This window comes from Gekko japonicus, unplaced genomic scaffold (assembly GCF_001447785.1).
Source record: "Gekko japonicus isolate JY-2015 unplaced genomic scaffold, Gekko_japonicus_V1.1 scaffold1035, whole genome shotgun sequence".
NCBI classification, from domain to species: Eukaryota; Metazoa; Chordata; class Lepidosauria; order Squamata; family Gekkonidae; genus Gekko; species Gekko japonicus.
In genome coordinates, this window is record NW_015168078.1 from 607,946 (window position 1) to 621,950 (window position 14,005).

Sequence of the window (14,005 nt, forward strand, 5' to 3'; positions counted from 1 at the left end):
GAGGCTCTTTAGGTCCTCTTCACTTTCTGCCATCAGAGTGGTATCGTCTGCATATCTGAGGTTATTGTTTTCCTCTATTACTTTGCATTGTTCATTCAGGAAGGCCTCCTTATCTCTCCTTGCTGTTCTCTGGAAATCTGCGTTCAGTTGGGTAAATCTTTCCTTTTCGCCTTTGCCTTTCGCTTTCCTTCTTTCCTCTGCTATTTGTAAAGCCTCATCAGAAAGCCACTTTGCTTTCTTGCATTTCTTTTTCTTTGGGATGGTGGTGATTGCTGCCTCCTGTACGATGTCACGAACCTCTGTCCATAGTTCTTCAGGCACTCTATCTATCAAATCCAGACCCTTGAATCTATTCTTCACCTCTACTGTATATTCATCAGGGATGCGATCTAGGTTAAACCTGAATGGCCTCGTGGTTTTCCCGATTTTCTTCAGTTTAAGTCTGAATTTTGCAATGAGTAGCTCATGATCTGAACCACAGTCAGCTCCAGGTCTTGTTTTTACTGACTGGAGATACGTCTGTGGTAAAGAGGTGCTTGAGGCAATGTTTCATACTGCCATGGTGCTTCCTTCAACCCCTAGTTTCACACTTCACATTGAGCTGCTGAGCGTTCTGCTCTCACAGTTCTTTTTATTCCAATTCCTAGAAGAAAAGTGGCTTCCTGAGGACTGATCTGTGCCTGAAATATTTCAGCTGCTCTGCCCAGAAGAGGTTTCTAAATAAATAGCTTGTGAAGTACAGAAGAAGAGGAATCCCATGGAGCTCTAGTTCAAGCGGCAGTTCTCATCTATCAAATGGTTTGTCTTCACTGTATGTATCAGAAGGTGTTATGTGTGAGAGAAGGCAAGGTGTGTGTGTGTGAGAGAGAGGGGGGGGAGGGAGGGGAGGGGGGACAGGTAAGGTATGTGTGAGAGAGAAAGCAGGCAAGGTTTGTGTGTGACAGACCAGGTGGTGTGTGTGTGTGTGTGTGTGTGTGTGTGTGTGTGTGTGTGTGAAAGGGAGAGATGGTGGAGATGTGAGAGAGAAGGTGGGTGGGTGAGTGAAAGCGAGAAAAGGTGGGGGTGTGAGAGAGAGGTGGCAGGGGGGGAGGGGGGGGGACTGTCTGGTGTGTGTGAGTGAGAGAGGGGGGGGAGGGAGGGGAGGGGGGACAGGTAAGGTATGTGTGAGAGAGAAAGCAGGCAAGGTTTGTGTGTGACAGACCAGGTGGGGTGTGTGTGTGTGTGTGTGTGTGAAAGGGAGAGATGGTGGAGATGTGAGAGAGAAGGTGGGTGGGTGAGTGAAAGCGAGAAAAGGTGGGGGTGTGAGAGAGAGGTGGCAGGGGGTGAGGGTGGGGGACTGTCTAAAAATAGCCTGAATTTTCTTACCCTCCCAAATTGGTTAAAAATTATTGAAATGTGAGTGAAAAAATATCAGTAAACTATAGTTTCCTGAAATGGTTTGGTCTGTCTCCTCACTTGCTTACCAAGTCAGTCAGTCGGCCTCTTTTCCTCTCACACACAGAAGTCTCTCTCTGCCTCGAATTGTAGTTTCAACACCATGTTGATCAATAGCAACTTCTAACTGTTGGCAGTGGTGGTCTGCGGTTTAGGTTTAATCTAAAACCTCTTTTTCTTCCTCTATGAACCAATCTGCCCGTGCCTTTTGTGAAATAGATCTTGCCAGTTTGAGGCCTGGCTTGAACTTCTGTATGCATTGGTACAGTGAAAAGAAAGAGAGTCCTGCTGGATCAGACCAAGGTCCATCTAGACCAGCTTCTACGGTGATCATCTAAATGTCCCCCAGAAGAAGGGCTGCACAGAGGCTCTCCCTAGTTATGGGGTGTTCAGGTGTATACTGCCTTGAGATGTAATTTCCACTTAGCCATCATAGGCAATAAGCTGCTGATTGACCTGTTCTCCATGAACAGAGGAGCAGTGAACGGGGAAGGGGGTGGGAGATGCAGAAAGGGCCACTCCCATCACCACTTTACGCCTTTTGCATTGTCGTTTTTTGTTCTGTTCATTGTATGGCCAAGTCCAGAACAGTCCCAGGAGGGTCATTGCCCCCTGACACTGACAACTTGAAAGGTGATAACAGGGAGGCAGCTAGGAGTGGGAGTTGGGCTGTTCTCAGTTCATCAATTTCAGCCATGAATCCACTGAGTGATACAAGCCAATCTGCTCTCTTCCCACCATCTGCCATATAGGAATAGTGGGCAGGCTAACACCCTTCCTGCGCATCCCAATGCACATGGGATTTGTGCCTTATTCTGTTAAAAAGAAGAGGCTGATCAGTGTCATCTTGGCATAAGTTGAAGCAGCTGCTGCTCCTGAAGTGCCCCTCTCTTGGAGGAGGGTTGAGGAGAGCTCTGTGATGACTTAAAGGCTAACAAATGTCTTGTGGGAACGTAAGGTTTTCTGAATCAGAAAGTCCCACTTTGTTCAGCTGCAGTGTTGCTGAAATAATGCATGGGAAGGACTTTGAACGCTGCCTCAAATGCTTAATTTCACTGTTCATGATGGACATGCAGCAATAGCATTTGCAAGCATTTCTTGCAAGCACTTCTCAGAGCCACACAGCAGCCTCCAGCATCTCCTTCTAACTACTCCTGAACACAAACTCCAGATTGATGCATCTTGAAGCTGTCAGATTCTCACCCAAATCCACACAATGCAAGCAAAAGTGGCAAGAAACACCGTTGACTTCTACTTATTGGGGTATATAAACATAAAGAGGGATGTGTCTTTGCTTTGATGCGGGAGACTCCAAGCACGGTCCCAGCCCCACATTCTGCTTACTGTATCTGTGGCTTGCAAATGGCATGGGATGTACTGAGGCCTCGTATGACTAGGACTTTTACCAACACATGTGAATAAAATCAAAATGGAGGTCAACCAAACTAGCCCATCTTTTATTTGATTTTGGCAACCACCCACAATGGTTTGTTTCTGAGGACTCCGCAGGGTGCAAGAGAGCCACAGTCCTTGAATGTGTCCCACTCGGACTTGAACAAATAATTGTTCAAAATGGACAGATAAGTTCTGGGCTGAGTAGAAAATGGCTTTCATCCAGGTCTAATGCTTTACAACCAAGGCCACACACTCTGGCTATTGTGTTGAACTGACAGAAAAATGTGTTCCAGATTAAGCTACTAATTAAGAGCTCTTACTCACTGGTCTTCGCATGGGTCCTGGTTTCCCAGTGTCAAATTCCTGCATCTCTTCCACCCTTCTGTTGTATTTTGATAATTTTTGAACCATAGGCCAGTCAGACAAATTGCCTTTCAACTGAGTTTTCAGATGAAACTGAGTTTCAGGCTGCTTGTTCAGCATTTCAAGCCCCTCTCAGAACCCCTCCAAAGGCATGCCCTCTACTCTGCCTTTTGCTCGCTGGGGCATGGGCCTGGCCTATCCTGTCAACTTCATTTGACTCAGCGCAAATGCTCCCCCCCCTTCACACTTTGCTGGCCAGAGGAGGATGCACATTGAGCATGTCAGTCGTTTTGTTGCTTGCAGGTCCCCAGTGCAGGAAAGCACTGTGTTTATGTGATTAAAATGAAGGGTATGTATGCAATGCGCCATTAGTAATGAGCCCTTGATTACAGGAGACAGGGTTCTTGATTGAAGGCTGTTGTGATTTGTGCCTCTCGGATGGTGATGTAGCCAGGCCTGCTTCCTTCCTTTCAGAGATACACTACAAGCCTGGTTAGTGTTGGAGAGCTGGTAGGCTTGCCGTTTGCCTGTCCACAGCATGTAAACATCCACTCTTGGCCCAAATCCCTAGCCCTTGAGATACCAATGGGAGGGAGGAAAAAATGGTGATGCTCTAGGAATTCCCCATGTCTCTATGGTCTTGTAGAGGCAGTGCTGGCAACCCTAGGTGCTGGAGACCCTTGGGGTCTGGTGAGCAAGGGGGGGAACAGTGTGTTCACCTTCAAGTGAGGTGGCAGGAGGACCAAGTCTCCCACTATAGTGGTATAAGGTAACTGCATTTATAAGGTAACAGGGTTTAGCTTGCGTCTCCTGTGTGCCCTAGTTTTGTTCTAAAATAGTCATCCTCCCTGTGTGCTTTCTTGATAGGACACCTCCTCTTCACATGTATTTCATCCCATCCCCATCCCCCCCCCCAACTGAGGTCAGCAGCAGCTGGTCTGGTCGGTTTTGTATTGGGGAAATGGTTCAGCCGCTTGTGCATTCGATCGAAGACATCAAGAGATCTCGGGAATTTTGTCCTCCCTGGTCTCTCACAGAGAGATCTCAGACCCTTCCTTATCACTGATCTCTAGCGCTTTTTGCCTTGCTTGCCCTTGCCTTTATGGAGGGGAAGTATGTGCCTTTATTCTTCCTACCGACCCCTGAATCTTTTTTTGCACTATTTTGTTTGTGTGTGTTCCAGAGAGCACCAAAAAGGAAAAAAAAAATTACTTCTCTCCTCTGGAGTCACAAGGAATAGAGGCAACGTACCCTGGTTTTGTTGCTAGTGCCCGCCCTTCAGAGGAAACAAAATGGTCGCCTCTGCCCTCTGCAGGGACACTGCCTATAGTTTTTCACGTGGTGTGCTAAGTATTCAAATAGTTGTTCAATTATCTGTATTGAAGGGGAGGGGATGTCACCTCTATCTCTCCCCTCTCTCCCCCCAGTCTGCCGTGCATGCCTTCAGGGCTTTTGCCCCTACGGGCAGGTGCATAGGCTGGCAGGCACAGCAGCAGAGTAGAAAATGGAATTGCTAGAATACAATACCCGCTTCTGCTTATGTAGCACAGAACCAAGAAAGCCTTCAGCGCAATGACGAATGAAAGGTGGGAAAACTGTGCTCCAAGATGCTTATGAGATGACACTCGTCTCCTGGTCTGCTAACTTTTCTGGCTGGCAGATGCCCCATCAGATGATCTGCTGAGTCATTTCTTTCCCTGTGCTGCCTTCAACGTAGACAAAGGGGAAAAACAGTCAACGAGACACCAGCATCATGGTCGTGGATAAAAAAATTCCTGCATTTCGAGCCATCCTTTTTGTGATTATTATGTTAAAGATAATAAAGAATAAATGGAATTTGGTTTGGATTTTGATTAGTTGAGTTCTGAACAGCTCCTTCTCAGTGTTGCAAGGTGATGGGAGGGGAAAACAGCCAGAGACCGAAAGAGTGAGAGTGAGGGAAGGAAAAGTCAGATGTTTAGTTTTGCTTATTTTGTTTTCTCTTTTCTCAAAGCACTGTGACAAACATGGCACAAGAGGAAGGCTCTCAGATGATGTTTGTTTACTATCTTCATCGCACTTTTCTAGAGTGTTTTATCATCCTCAAGGCTACTTATGAGCAGAGGTTTATGAAATTATGCATGAGATGAAGAAAGTGCATGTAAAGAACTCTCCCCCAGTCACACTAGAACTCAACAGAAGTACTTCCATGCTCAAATACTAACTTGTGGCATTTGTCTTCCTAACTTCCTCTGGTAAGGTGTTGCACCAGGTACGAGCTACAATTGAGCATGGACTGTACATGTGGCTGTGCCTCCTGTTTCCTTCACTTACATGTAGGAATACGCAGGTATGACTTTGTGCTGATGTCACAGTGCTGTTCTGCCAGTCTCTCTCCAAGAGGAATCCCTCCCAACACCTCTGCACTGTGCATACTTACAGTGCCTCTTGTATGCGAGACGACCCGGCTAGCAAGTCTTGAGGAAGGAAAGGCTGTTGAGTCGCTACACACTGGGGTAGATCCAGCCATTCCTCCAAGTAGATTTCCTCCAGTCTAAGCGCACTTCCTCCAATTTACGTGGCTCTTCTTCCAACGAAGGAGTGGGAGGAAGGCTCTTCAGATTGGAAGAAGCCTTCAACCTTCAGCCAAAAATAAAGGTGAAGTCTGCATATTTTAAGCAATAAATAAACTTTGTTCAGTGGAGTGGAAAGGTAGGGGTAGGACGCGCCCCAGTAGGAACTTATGGGGGGGGGGCATTTGCATTCTGAGACCGGGGATTCCCCTCCCTTGCTTTTGTGGTGTTCGTTGTGCATCACCAACTGAGGAGTGGAGAAATCAATTGGTTGTTCTGGCACCTGAGGTGGAGCACCTGTCAGAGTTCTGACCAGAGCAGTGTTACCAAGATTATATAACTATGTTCTCATCCCTGGCTGTTTGTCTGAAGTGCTCTTTCTCCAGAGGTCCCTTCACCAAAGCCCCTCCCCACAGTGTGCATCACACAAAATCACATGAAGCTGCCATATACTCAATCAGACCCTTGGTCCATCAAAGTCAGTATTGTCTACTCAGACTGGCAGTGGCTCTCCAGGGTCTCAGGCAGAGATCCTTCACATCACCTACTGCCAGATTTTTAAACTGGAGATGCCGGGGATTGAACCTGGGACCTTCTGCATTCCAAGCAGATGCTCTGTCACTGAGCCACAGCCCCTCTCCAAATGTGCAGAGCCTGAGGTCAAAGAGCTGTGTGCGGCAAGTCCTATCATCAAATAGTTGGGTGTCCTGTCTGGGGTTTATATGGTGCTTAGGAGATCTGGGATCGCTGCAGGCTTGGCCGGTATTTTAAGCTGCACAATGGCTGTGTAGGCATGACGCTAGACTTGAAGGGGAAGAATTTGTTTTTTGCTCCCACTTACGTCAGCAGTTTTGACAGCATAATGATATGCCAGTGGGGGAAACAGGATGTGGGCTTTGGGGGCTTTGATGCCCATTTCTTCTTCCCTGGCGTATCCCACGTTGCAATGGTGCTGGCACCTGTGTGGCAGCAGCAAGATGTCTGAGTCACACTTGGATGGTGCTAAGTTGCCATTTTACAGACCACCATGAGGACTGAGCTGTCAGCCAGCCGAAATCGGTGCTCTGTATAATTTACCTTCAAGTTAGCCCTAATTCATGAAATTATTAAAATAAATCAAGTAATTTACCTCCAGTTCCCCCTCCCCCACATTTCCAATGGCATGTCCAATATTTGGAGAGAAATCAGAAAATAAACTATCACAGGAATAAGAATAGACTGGGGTGCAAATATGGAAGCACATCAGGACATGTTGATCAGTGCTTAGCGCACACACCGGTGGCAGCGCATTTAACATGGCCATATAATTCAGTCTCAAATGCCTTATCGATTGCACAGAAGGTCGGTTAGTCCAGGACATGGAACCCTGCAAGATGCAGTTTTGTTATAGGAGAAGATCAGGAGGACGATTGCCTGTACCACTGTGCCAGACTCCAGACGGAGGGGGGGACTCGTAGCTTGATCTGAGTTGTGCAACAGCGCCACCATTTGAGATGTCTGGAGGGTAGTACTGCAGCTTCCAGCATAGCATGGGCCAGACGAAATAAGGAACCAATGAGGGTCCCATCTGGCCTTTAAAGCTGTTGGCTCTGGTCTGGCTCCTTAGTCTGAGCAACTTACTTTTCCAGTGCAGAACAAGCTGCCAAACTGCCTGCCACACTGTCCACTTGCCAATCGCTTTGACAGTGTTTTAGGGAGTCCATCATTTCTGTATGCTGTGGTTTGTCCATGCAGACCAAAATCCAATGCAAGGCTCCATTAAGCACTGTACCGAGTAGGGTGGAATGATTTAAATTACCAAGCGCCCCCCCCCCCATGTTTCAATAATCAGTTTAAAGGGGGAAAAATCCAATTATTATTTAGGTACTTCCTAAATAAAAGTGCATACTAATTGGTGATTGTAACCACAAAACATTTTGGCGTATAGCCAACCATCCGTGCATGGAAGTTTCCCTATCCTCGCTGTGCCTTGATCTCCTTTCATCCCTAGAAAATGCATTCTGGGGTTGCAGGATCCATGCAGAGGAATAGCAGTGTGGGTCAATGGGCTCTTTCCTCAATGGAACTGCGGTGGCAGAAGAGGAAGGAAAAGCAATTACACTCCCTTGTCCCTCCTCACTCCACCCCCCCATTGTGTCCCGTGGTATGATTTCTCTGTGAGTCTCGAAGTCCTGTAGTCATAGGGATGAATCTGAGAAAATGCACAGAGTGGTAGGATGCATGTCATCGGTTTACAACTGAATACAGCCTTATTCAGCCCTAGAAGGTACTCTGTTTCTTAAATATTTAACCTAACAGTCTTACTATTTTAGAAAACCATATACCTGACCTTGCTTACCTGCAGCCATGACACATGTTTATAGACAGCTGCTGGCTTGATTGGGATCAACACGAGCAAATGCCTGCTTTCCCCCCTTTGTCTGTGACACTGTTTTACTACTGCCCTGGTGGCCCACCCCGCAAAAAAGTGAACAATCTCAACCAGAAGCAAGAGCTGGTGGTTGTTACAGACCTGATTGTTCTGTATGAGATGGGAAGTAAATGTCTGTATGCGTCAAAGTTCAGTTATACACATTTATAAATAAGAATACTGAGCCAGTGGCAGAAATGAAGTCATTTCTAGGTATAAAATATCACCCTGATGGACCTAAGGATCTTGATCCCGGTGCCCCCCAGGCCTCCAGTACCATGCCATAATGCTTATACTATTGTGTTACAAATGGTGACTGATAAAGTTGTTCCCCACAGTTTTTCCTTTACACAGAAAAATAGCCTTTCATAAATTCAGCACCTCCCATTCCCAGTGACTACGGCATGGTTTTTACATAGTATAAGAGGAACTGCACTAGGGTCGCCAGCATCCAGGTGGGCCCTGGAGATTACAACTGAATCACAACATAATGGTGACGACTCTAGGTTGGGAAATTCCTGGAGATTTGGGGCTAGAGCTTAGGGAAGGCAGGTTTTAGGGAGGGGAGGGATCTCAGCGGGGCATGATGCCATAGCGTCTACCCTCCAAAGTTGCCATTTCCTCCAAGAGGACTGATTTCTGGAGATCAGTTATAATTCTGGGAGATCCCCAGGCCCCACCTGGAGGTTGACAACCATAATGGACACTCAGGGATGTTATTTGGTCTGCAATGGAGGGGGGGGATCAGAGGAAATTGCCCTCCCCTCCTCCGTAGATTGAAGTGCCGTTTGGCCAGCACAACAGAACCTTAGGATCCAACCCTATATGTCTGAATTCAGTTCAGGTTTCATTTTTTTAAACCAGGGTACTTAACTGTTATTGATGAAATGAACATGGAATTAAGCAAACTCCGAAGGAAGACAGGAGGGCCTGGTGTGATATGGTCCATGGGTCACGAAGAGTCGGACTCGACTGTGCAACTGGAACAACAACAACAACAATCTTAACTGTAGCTGAGACAAACTCAAAAAGCCTGATTTTAACATTTAAAAAGTCTTCCATAGCATGAAAGAGCTGGGCTAGAGAAATGACCAATTTCCTGTCTCCCCATTCCTGATGTTTTTTTTTTTTAATAGGCTTGGGTTCGTAGACCCTAAATGAACATCACGAGGCTTGAAGTTAGAAACAGGTATAAAAGTGGGGGATCAGTTAAAATGGTCTTTCTGCTCGCATAAAAGGGGGGTTGGATCCAAGCCACTTATTTTATCCACTCTAATACAGAACGATCTGCGGGACTGGCCCACCCACTAGGATCCAACCCAAGTGATCATCTAGGGTGCCAGTCTTCACTGCAGCTGGAGAGGTCCCAAATCAGCTTTCCCCACACCAGCGGCAGACTTGGCTATGGTTCACAGGGTGGCACCACTGCCCAGCAAAGAAAGGAGGGCACCTGGTGGAGGCCGCTGCTTCATGCTGGCAAGCTGGCTCAGCAGGCTGGCTGACTGGTCCCCTCCCTCCCCTAGAGGGGTTATGTCCAGCCAAGCCACACTTAGCAGGCTACCTGCCTCAGTCTTCCTCCATTCAACTGTCCATCCTTCTCTCCTTTGGGGAGGCAGTGGGGGTGGGGGGTCATGGCTCCCTTCCGGCTGGCCTGCCTCTGTACGGTTCCCGGTCTCCAGGAGTGGGCTGGAGATCACTCAGAATTACAACTCATCTCTGGCTGATTTGGAGACTTGTAGCACTATATCTTGCTGAGGTCCCTCCCCAAACCCCACCCTCTCCAAGCTCCACCTCCAAATCTCCAGGAATTTCCCATCCCAGATCTGGCAACCCTACACAGTGGCTGCCTGCCTTCCCCAGAGCAGCTCCCATCCTGTGGGTAGGCGCAGCATCTCCGAGTGTCCAGGGAAAAGGGCGACCTGGTGGGGGGGCATGCAGTGGTTTAGGGTCAGCCGGGGCAATCAGCTGTCCAGAAGGTTTAAAGAGCTTATCAAATATACGATTCTCTGCTGTTCCCTTCATTTTTTGGGGTCCTGTACTAATGTGCAAACTGATAGCGCAGCTTTTTCAAGGCTTTGTTCTAATAAATCGTATAATGCACAAATAAAACCAGGCTGTTGGTTTTTTTTTTTAAGGCATTTGGCTTTTCAAAAGGTAGTCAGTCCTTAATTAAAAGCATAGTGGAAATTGCTAAGAAAGTAGTCTCGTTGCCCAGAATTATATCAGAGGGTTCTGTGGGGTGTTTTTTTTCCACAACTAGCTGGCTGGCTTTTGGCTCTCGTGACCTTGAAGGGATGCTATTGCTTCATTGCAGGGCAAGATTCAAGCTGAAATGCAGCACAAGCAAAGCCATGAGCTGCAGAGAGGAGGAGGAGGAGGAGGAGGAGGAGGAGGAGATTGGATTTTATACCCCGCCCTTCACTACCCAAAAGAGGCTCAGAATGGTTTACAATCTCCTTTCCCTTCCCCTCCCCACAACAGACACCCTCTTTTTTTGTCCCAAAAGCATGGTGTGGGGGGGGAGAATGTGTCTTGGAGGGAGAGCCACATCCTAATGACAGTCAAGGTTTGTGCAACTGCTGAGGGATCGATCAGACCTGGCTTTATCCCCAGAGGCACCATAATCTGATAATCTAGTCATGGTAGTCAGATCATTGGGGGAAACGCTGTTAGAGGGGCCAGGTCTCCCACCATAGCAGGATTTGTAGGGTCGTCAGAACTGGGTTGGGAAATTCCTGGAGATTTGGGGGCGGAGCCTGGGAGGGCGGGGTTTGATAGGGGAGGGAGTTCAGCAGCCATGTTTGTTTATATCCCCTCTTTTATCCACTATGGGGGCCGAAAGTGGCTTACATCGTTCTCCCCTTCTCTTTTTTGTCCTCACAGCAACCCTGTGAGGTAGGCTAGGCTGAGAGTGTGTGCCTGGCCCAAGGTCACCCAGCAGCAAGCTTCCATGGCAGAGCAGGGATTCCAGCCTGGGTCACCCAGATCCTAGTCGGACACTTTTTAATCACTACATCACGGTGGCTCTCTGTGATGTGATGCCATAGCATTCAACATCTGAAGCTGCCATTTCCCTTTAGGGGCACTGTGCTGACCCAGCCAGCGTTTAACTGTAGCTAAGTAAAACTGCCACATATCTTTAAGAGCAGTGGCCTGTGGGAATTGAAGTCTTTAGTTAGATATCCAAAAGCATTCCTGTGACTGGCTGATCAACGGTCATTTCCGGCTCCCAGAGGCGCGGGAATTCGAGTTTTATAGCCTTCTCCCCATTCCTCTGTCTACTCTTTAAACTGCAAGGAAGGCGGAGCACACTATCTTTTTCACCATGGTCTGGAGGTCAGTTGTAATTCCTGTAGATCTCCAGGCCCCCCTTGGAGGGGGGGCAATCCTAAATGGGAGATGTGCCTTTGCCGTCACCCCCCACATTCCCTGCTGCTGCTTCATGGGCTGAGAGGAGAGGGGTTGCTGGTATTCAATCTCTATCATCTCCAGTCAAAAAGGATCAGCTAGTGGGTGATAATGGCCCTGGTGAGCTGCTGCCAGTCAGAGTAAACAATATTGCCTTTGAGGGCCCTTTCCCTTATAAAAGAAGGTCATGATCCTAAGTGGGCAGTGCATGAGTGGAAACTGAGGAGAACTCACAACTCTCATGTGATTTTGTTGCATCTGACATAGACTGAGGACCTAGACCCAACCTGTATAAGCTGTAACATGTATGTTCTAAAAATGTACCTAACACTCCCACAAGTGCACACTACAGAAGAAGATCGGTTGTGGCAGGAAACCACTGTTAATCAGGAAACCTTACTCTGTCCCCACACACTGCTAAACTCTGCACTGTGGAACCCCCCCTCCCCAATTTGGCTCCCAATGATTTCTGGGAGGTCTCTCTGACACAGTTAGAGAACCTCTTGCCTAGGATGTGGCTTGGGAGCATCATGTTATTGGGACATCTTTGAGCAAAGCGGTATTTCAAGAGAAACTGGAATCCTCATTTCTTGAGCTTTTAGCTGAGCAGATATCAGGTTGACTCAGCATCTTTCCAAGGCTCAGTTCCCTTCTGTATTAATAATAATAAGAAGAAGCGCTCCCATGAGAGAGCAAATTAGCAGCTGAGTGTGTGACATTGTTTGTCTTTCTCCTGATAGATGAGCAACCCCCCTTCTTTTAAAGTAAGAGTTGGCTGCACTTTCTTTTTAATGAGCTTTTGGACCAGAGCCCAATACTGATCAAAAGCTCCAGCAAACAAAAGGAGATGGGAGGGAGTAAAGAAAACATCCTCTGCCTTTCAAACGAAAGAAAAATTACATCTTTTATTCCTGAAGAGAATGCCAATAATGCTGATAGATCCTTCCAGTGCATCTTTTCTGAAGAGGGACCTTCTTGCAAAAATCCGCCATGAAGCTCTTGGAGTTTTGCTACCGTCCTTGGAGAGTGGTGGATGATGCAAACATGGACAGGGATTGTTTGTGAACAGAAGCCTCTTTCTTCCTTGCAAATAAAGCAGTCACTGGGGGAGAAATTAGAAACAGATTTGTGGATGGTTTTTCCATTTTCTTGTGCAACATGTTGGGCTCCACTGACATAGTCTTAAAATGGCAGCTGTTGCAGAAGGAATGACAGGGGTGAAGCGTGGGGCTCAGCCTGGAAAGGGGTGTGTGTGAGACGGGTTTTTTTTTAAAGAACCATTAGAGTGCAGAGAGAGAGAGCAAGACCAACTCCCCGGGGATCCAGGGGCTAAAAATCCACCCCAAAGGGCCAGCAGCAAACCTGTCTCTCTGAGATGTGTGCCCTGACCCAGCACATGTGACACAATACTTATGATCTCCTTGCAGAAACTGATGGATGCCTCTGAGGTGGAGGAAGATGTGCATTCCCAAAGGGGACTCCTAGTCAACAAAAAGAATGCAACAAAAAAGAAGCTGGTCTTCTTTCCTGGATTTGCCTAACTGTCAAAAGGGAGTGATGTCATTAAGCCAGTTTTAAGGACAAGGGGAAAGGAAACAGTGGAGGCTGTCAAGTTGCTCTCAGCTTTTTGAGAGCATCTTACAGCCTCCAGAGTTCCCCTTCCCCCTTGTCCTTAAAACTGGCTTAATGACATCACTCCCTTTTTATAGTCAGCACACGATCGCCTTGTTGATACCTCATGTGAAAACAGTGATGCCACCTGAGGAAGAGAGAGAGAGCTGACTCATGAAAGATGATGGCTGGGACTCGCAGGGCTCTTTTTGTAGAAAAAGCCCAGCAGGAACTCATTAGCATAATAGGTCACACCCAACAGCAGGAACTCATTAGCATATTGGGCCACACCCCTGACAGCACAGCTCATTAGCACATTAGGCCGCACCCCCATGTTACCAGAAGTATGGTTATCCAGCCACACCCACCTTTTGCTTGTTATTCTGTTTACCTTGTTTGTTGTCAAAACCCAGGGCCTTTTTTTGTAGCAGGAACTCCTTTGCATGTTAGGCCACAGACCCCTAATGTAGCCAATCCTAATGAGTTCCTGCTGTTGGGTGTGGCCTATTATGCTAATGAGTTCCTGCTGGGCGTGGCCAACTTGGGAGCCAGCCGGAACTCCGTTCCTGTGCGTTCCTGCCCCAAAATAGCCCTGGCTGGGAGAAATTCTGTTAGTCTGTAAGATGCCACTGGACTCCTGTTTTGCCCCCTCCCCCAAAATAAACATTAATATTTACTTGAGCTATTTTAGACCATTCACCCAAAATTGGTTTACAAATCCAGTCACGTCGAAGGTACACAACACCATCGTCATGCTTCTACTCAGTAGCCCCTCAGGGTCAGGGAGCTGTCACATGGTGTTCCCCTTTCTGCCCACCCTCATCATCAGCTG

The 14,005-nt window shown here is 47.4% G+C and overlaps 1 non-coding gene across 1 annotated transcript; it reads right to left on the reverse strand.

The window, feature by feature from the left end:
• Nucleotides 1-6,308: 6,308 nt before the first annotated feature.
• Nucleotides 6,309-6,380, reverse strand: TRNAS-GGA. The gene has a single exon. It is a non-coding gene; the product is annotated as a tRNA-Ser (tRNA).
• Nucleotides 6,381-14,005: the final 7,625 nt, after the last annotated feature.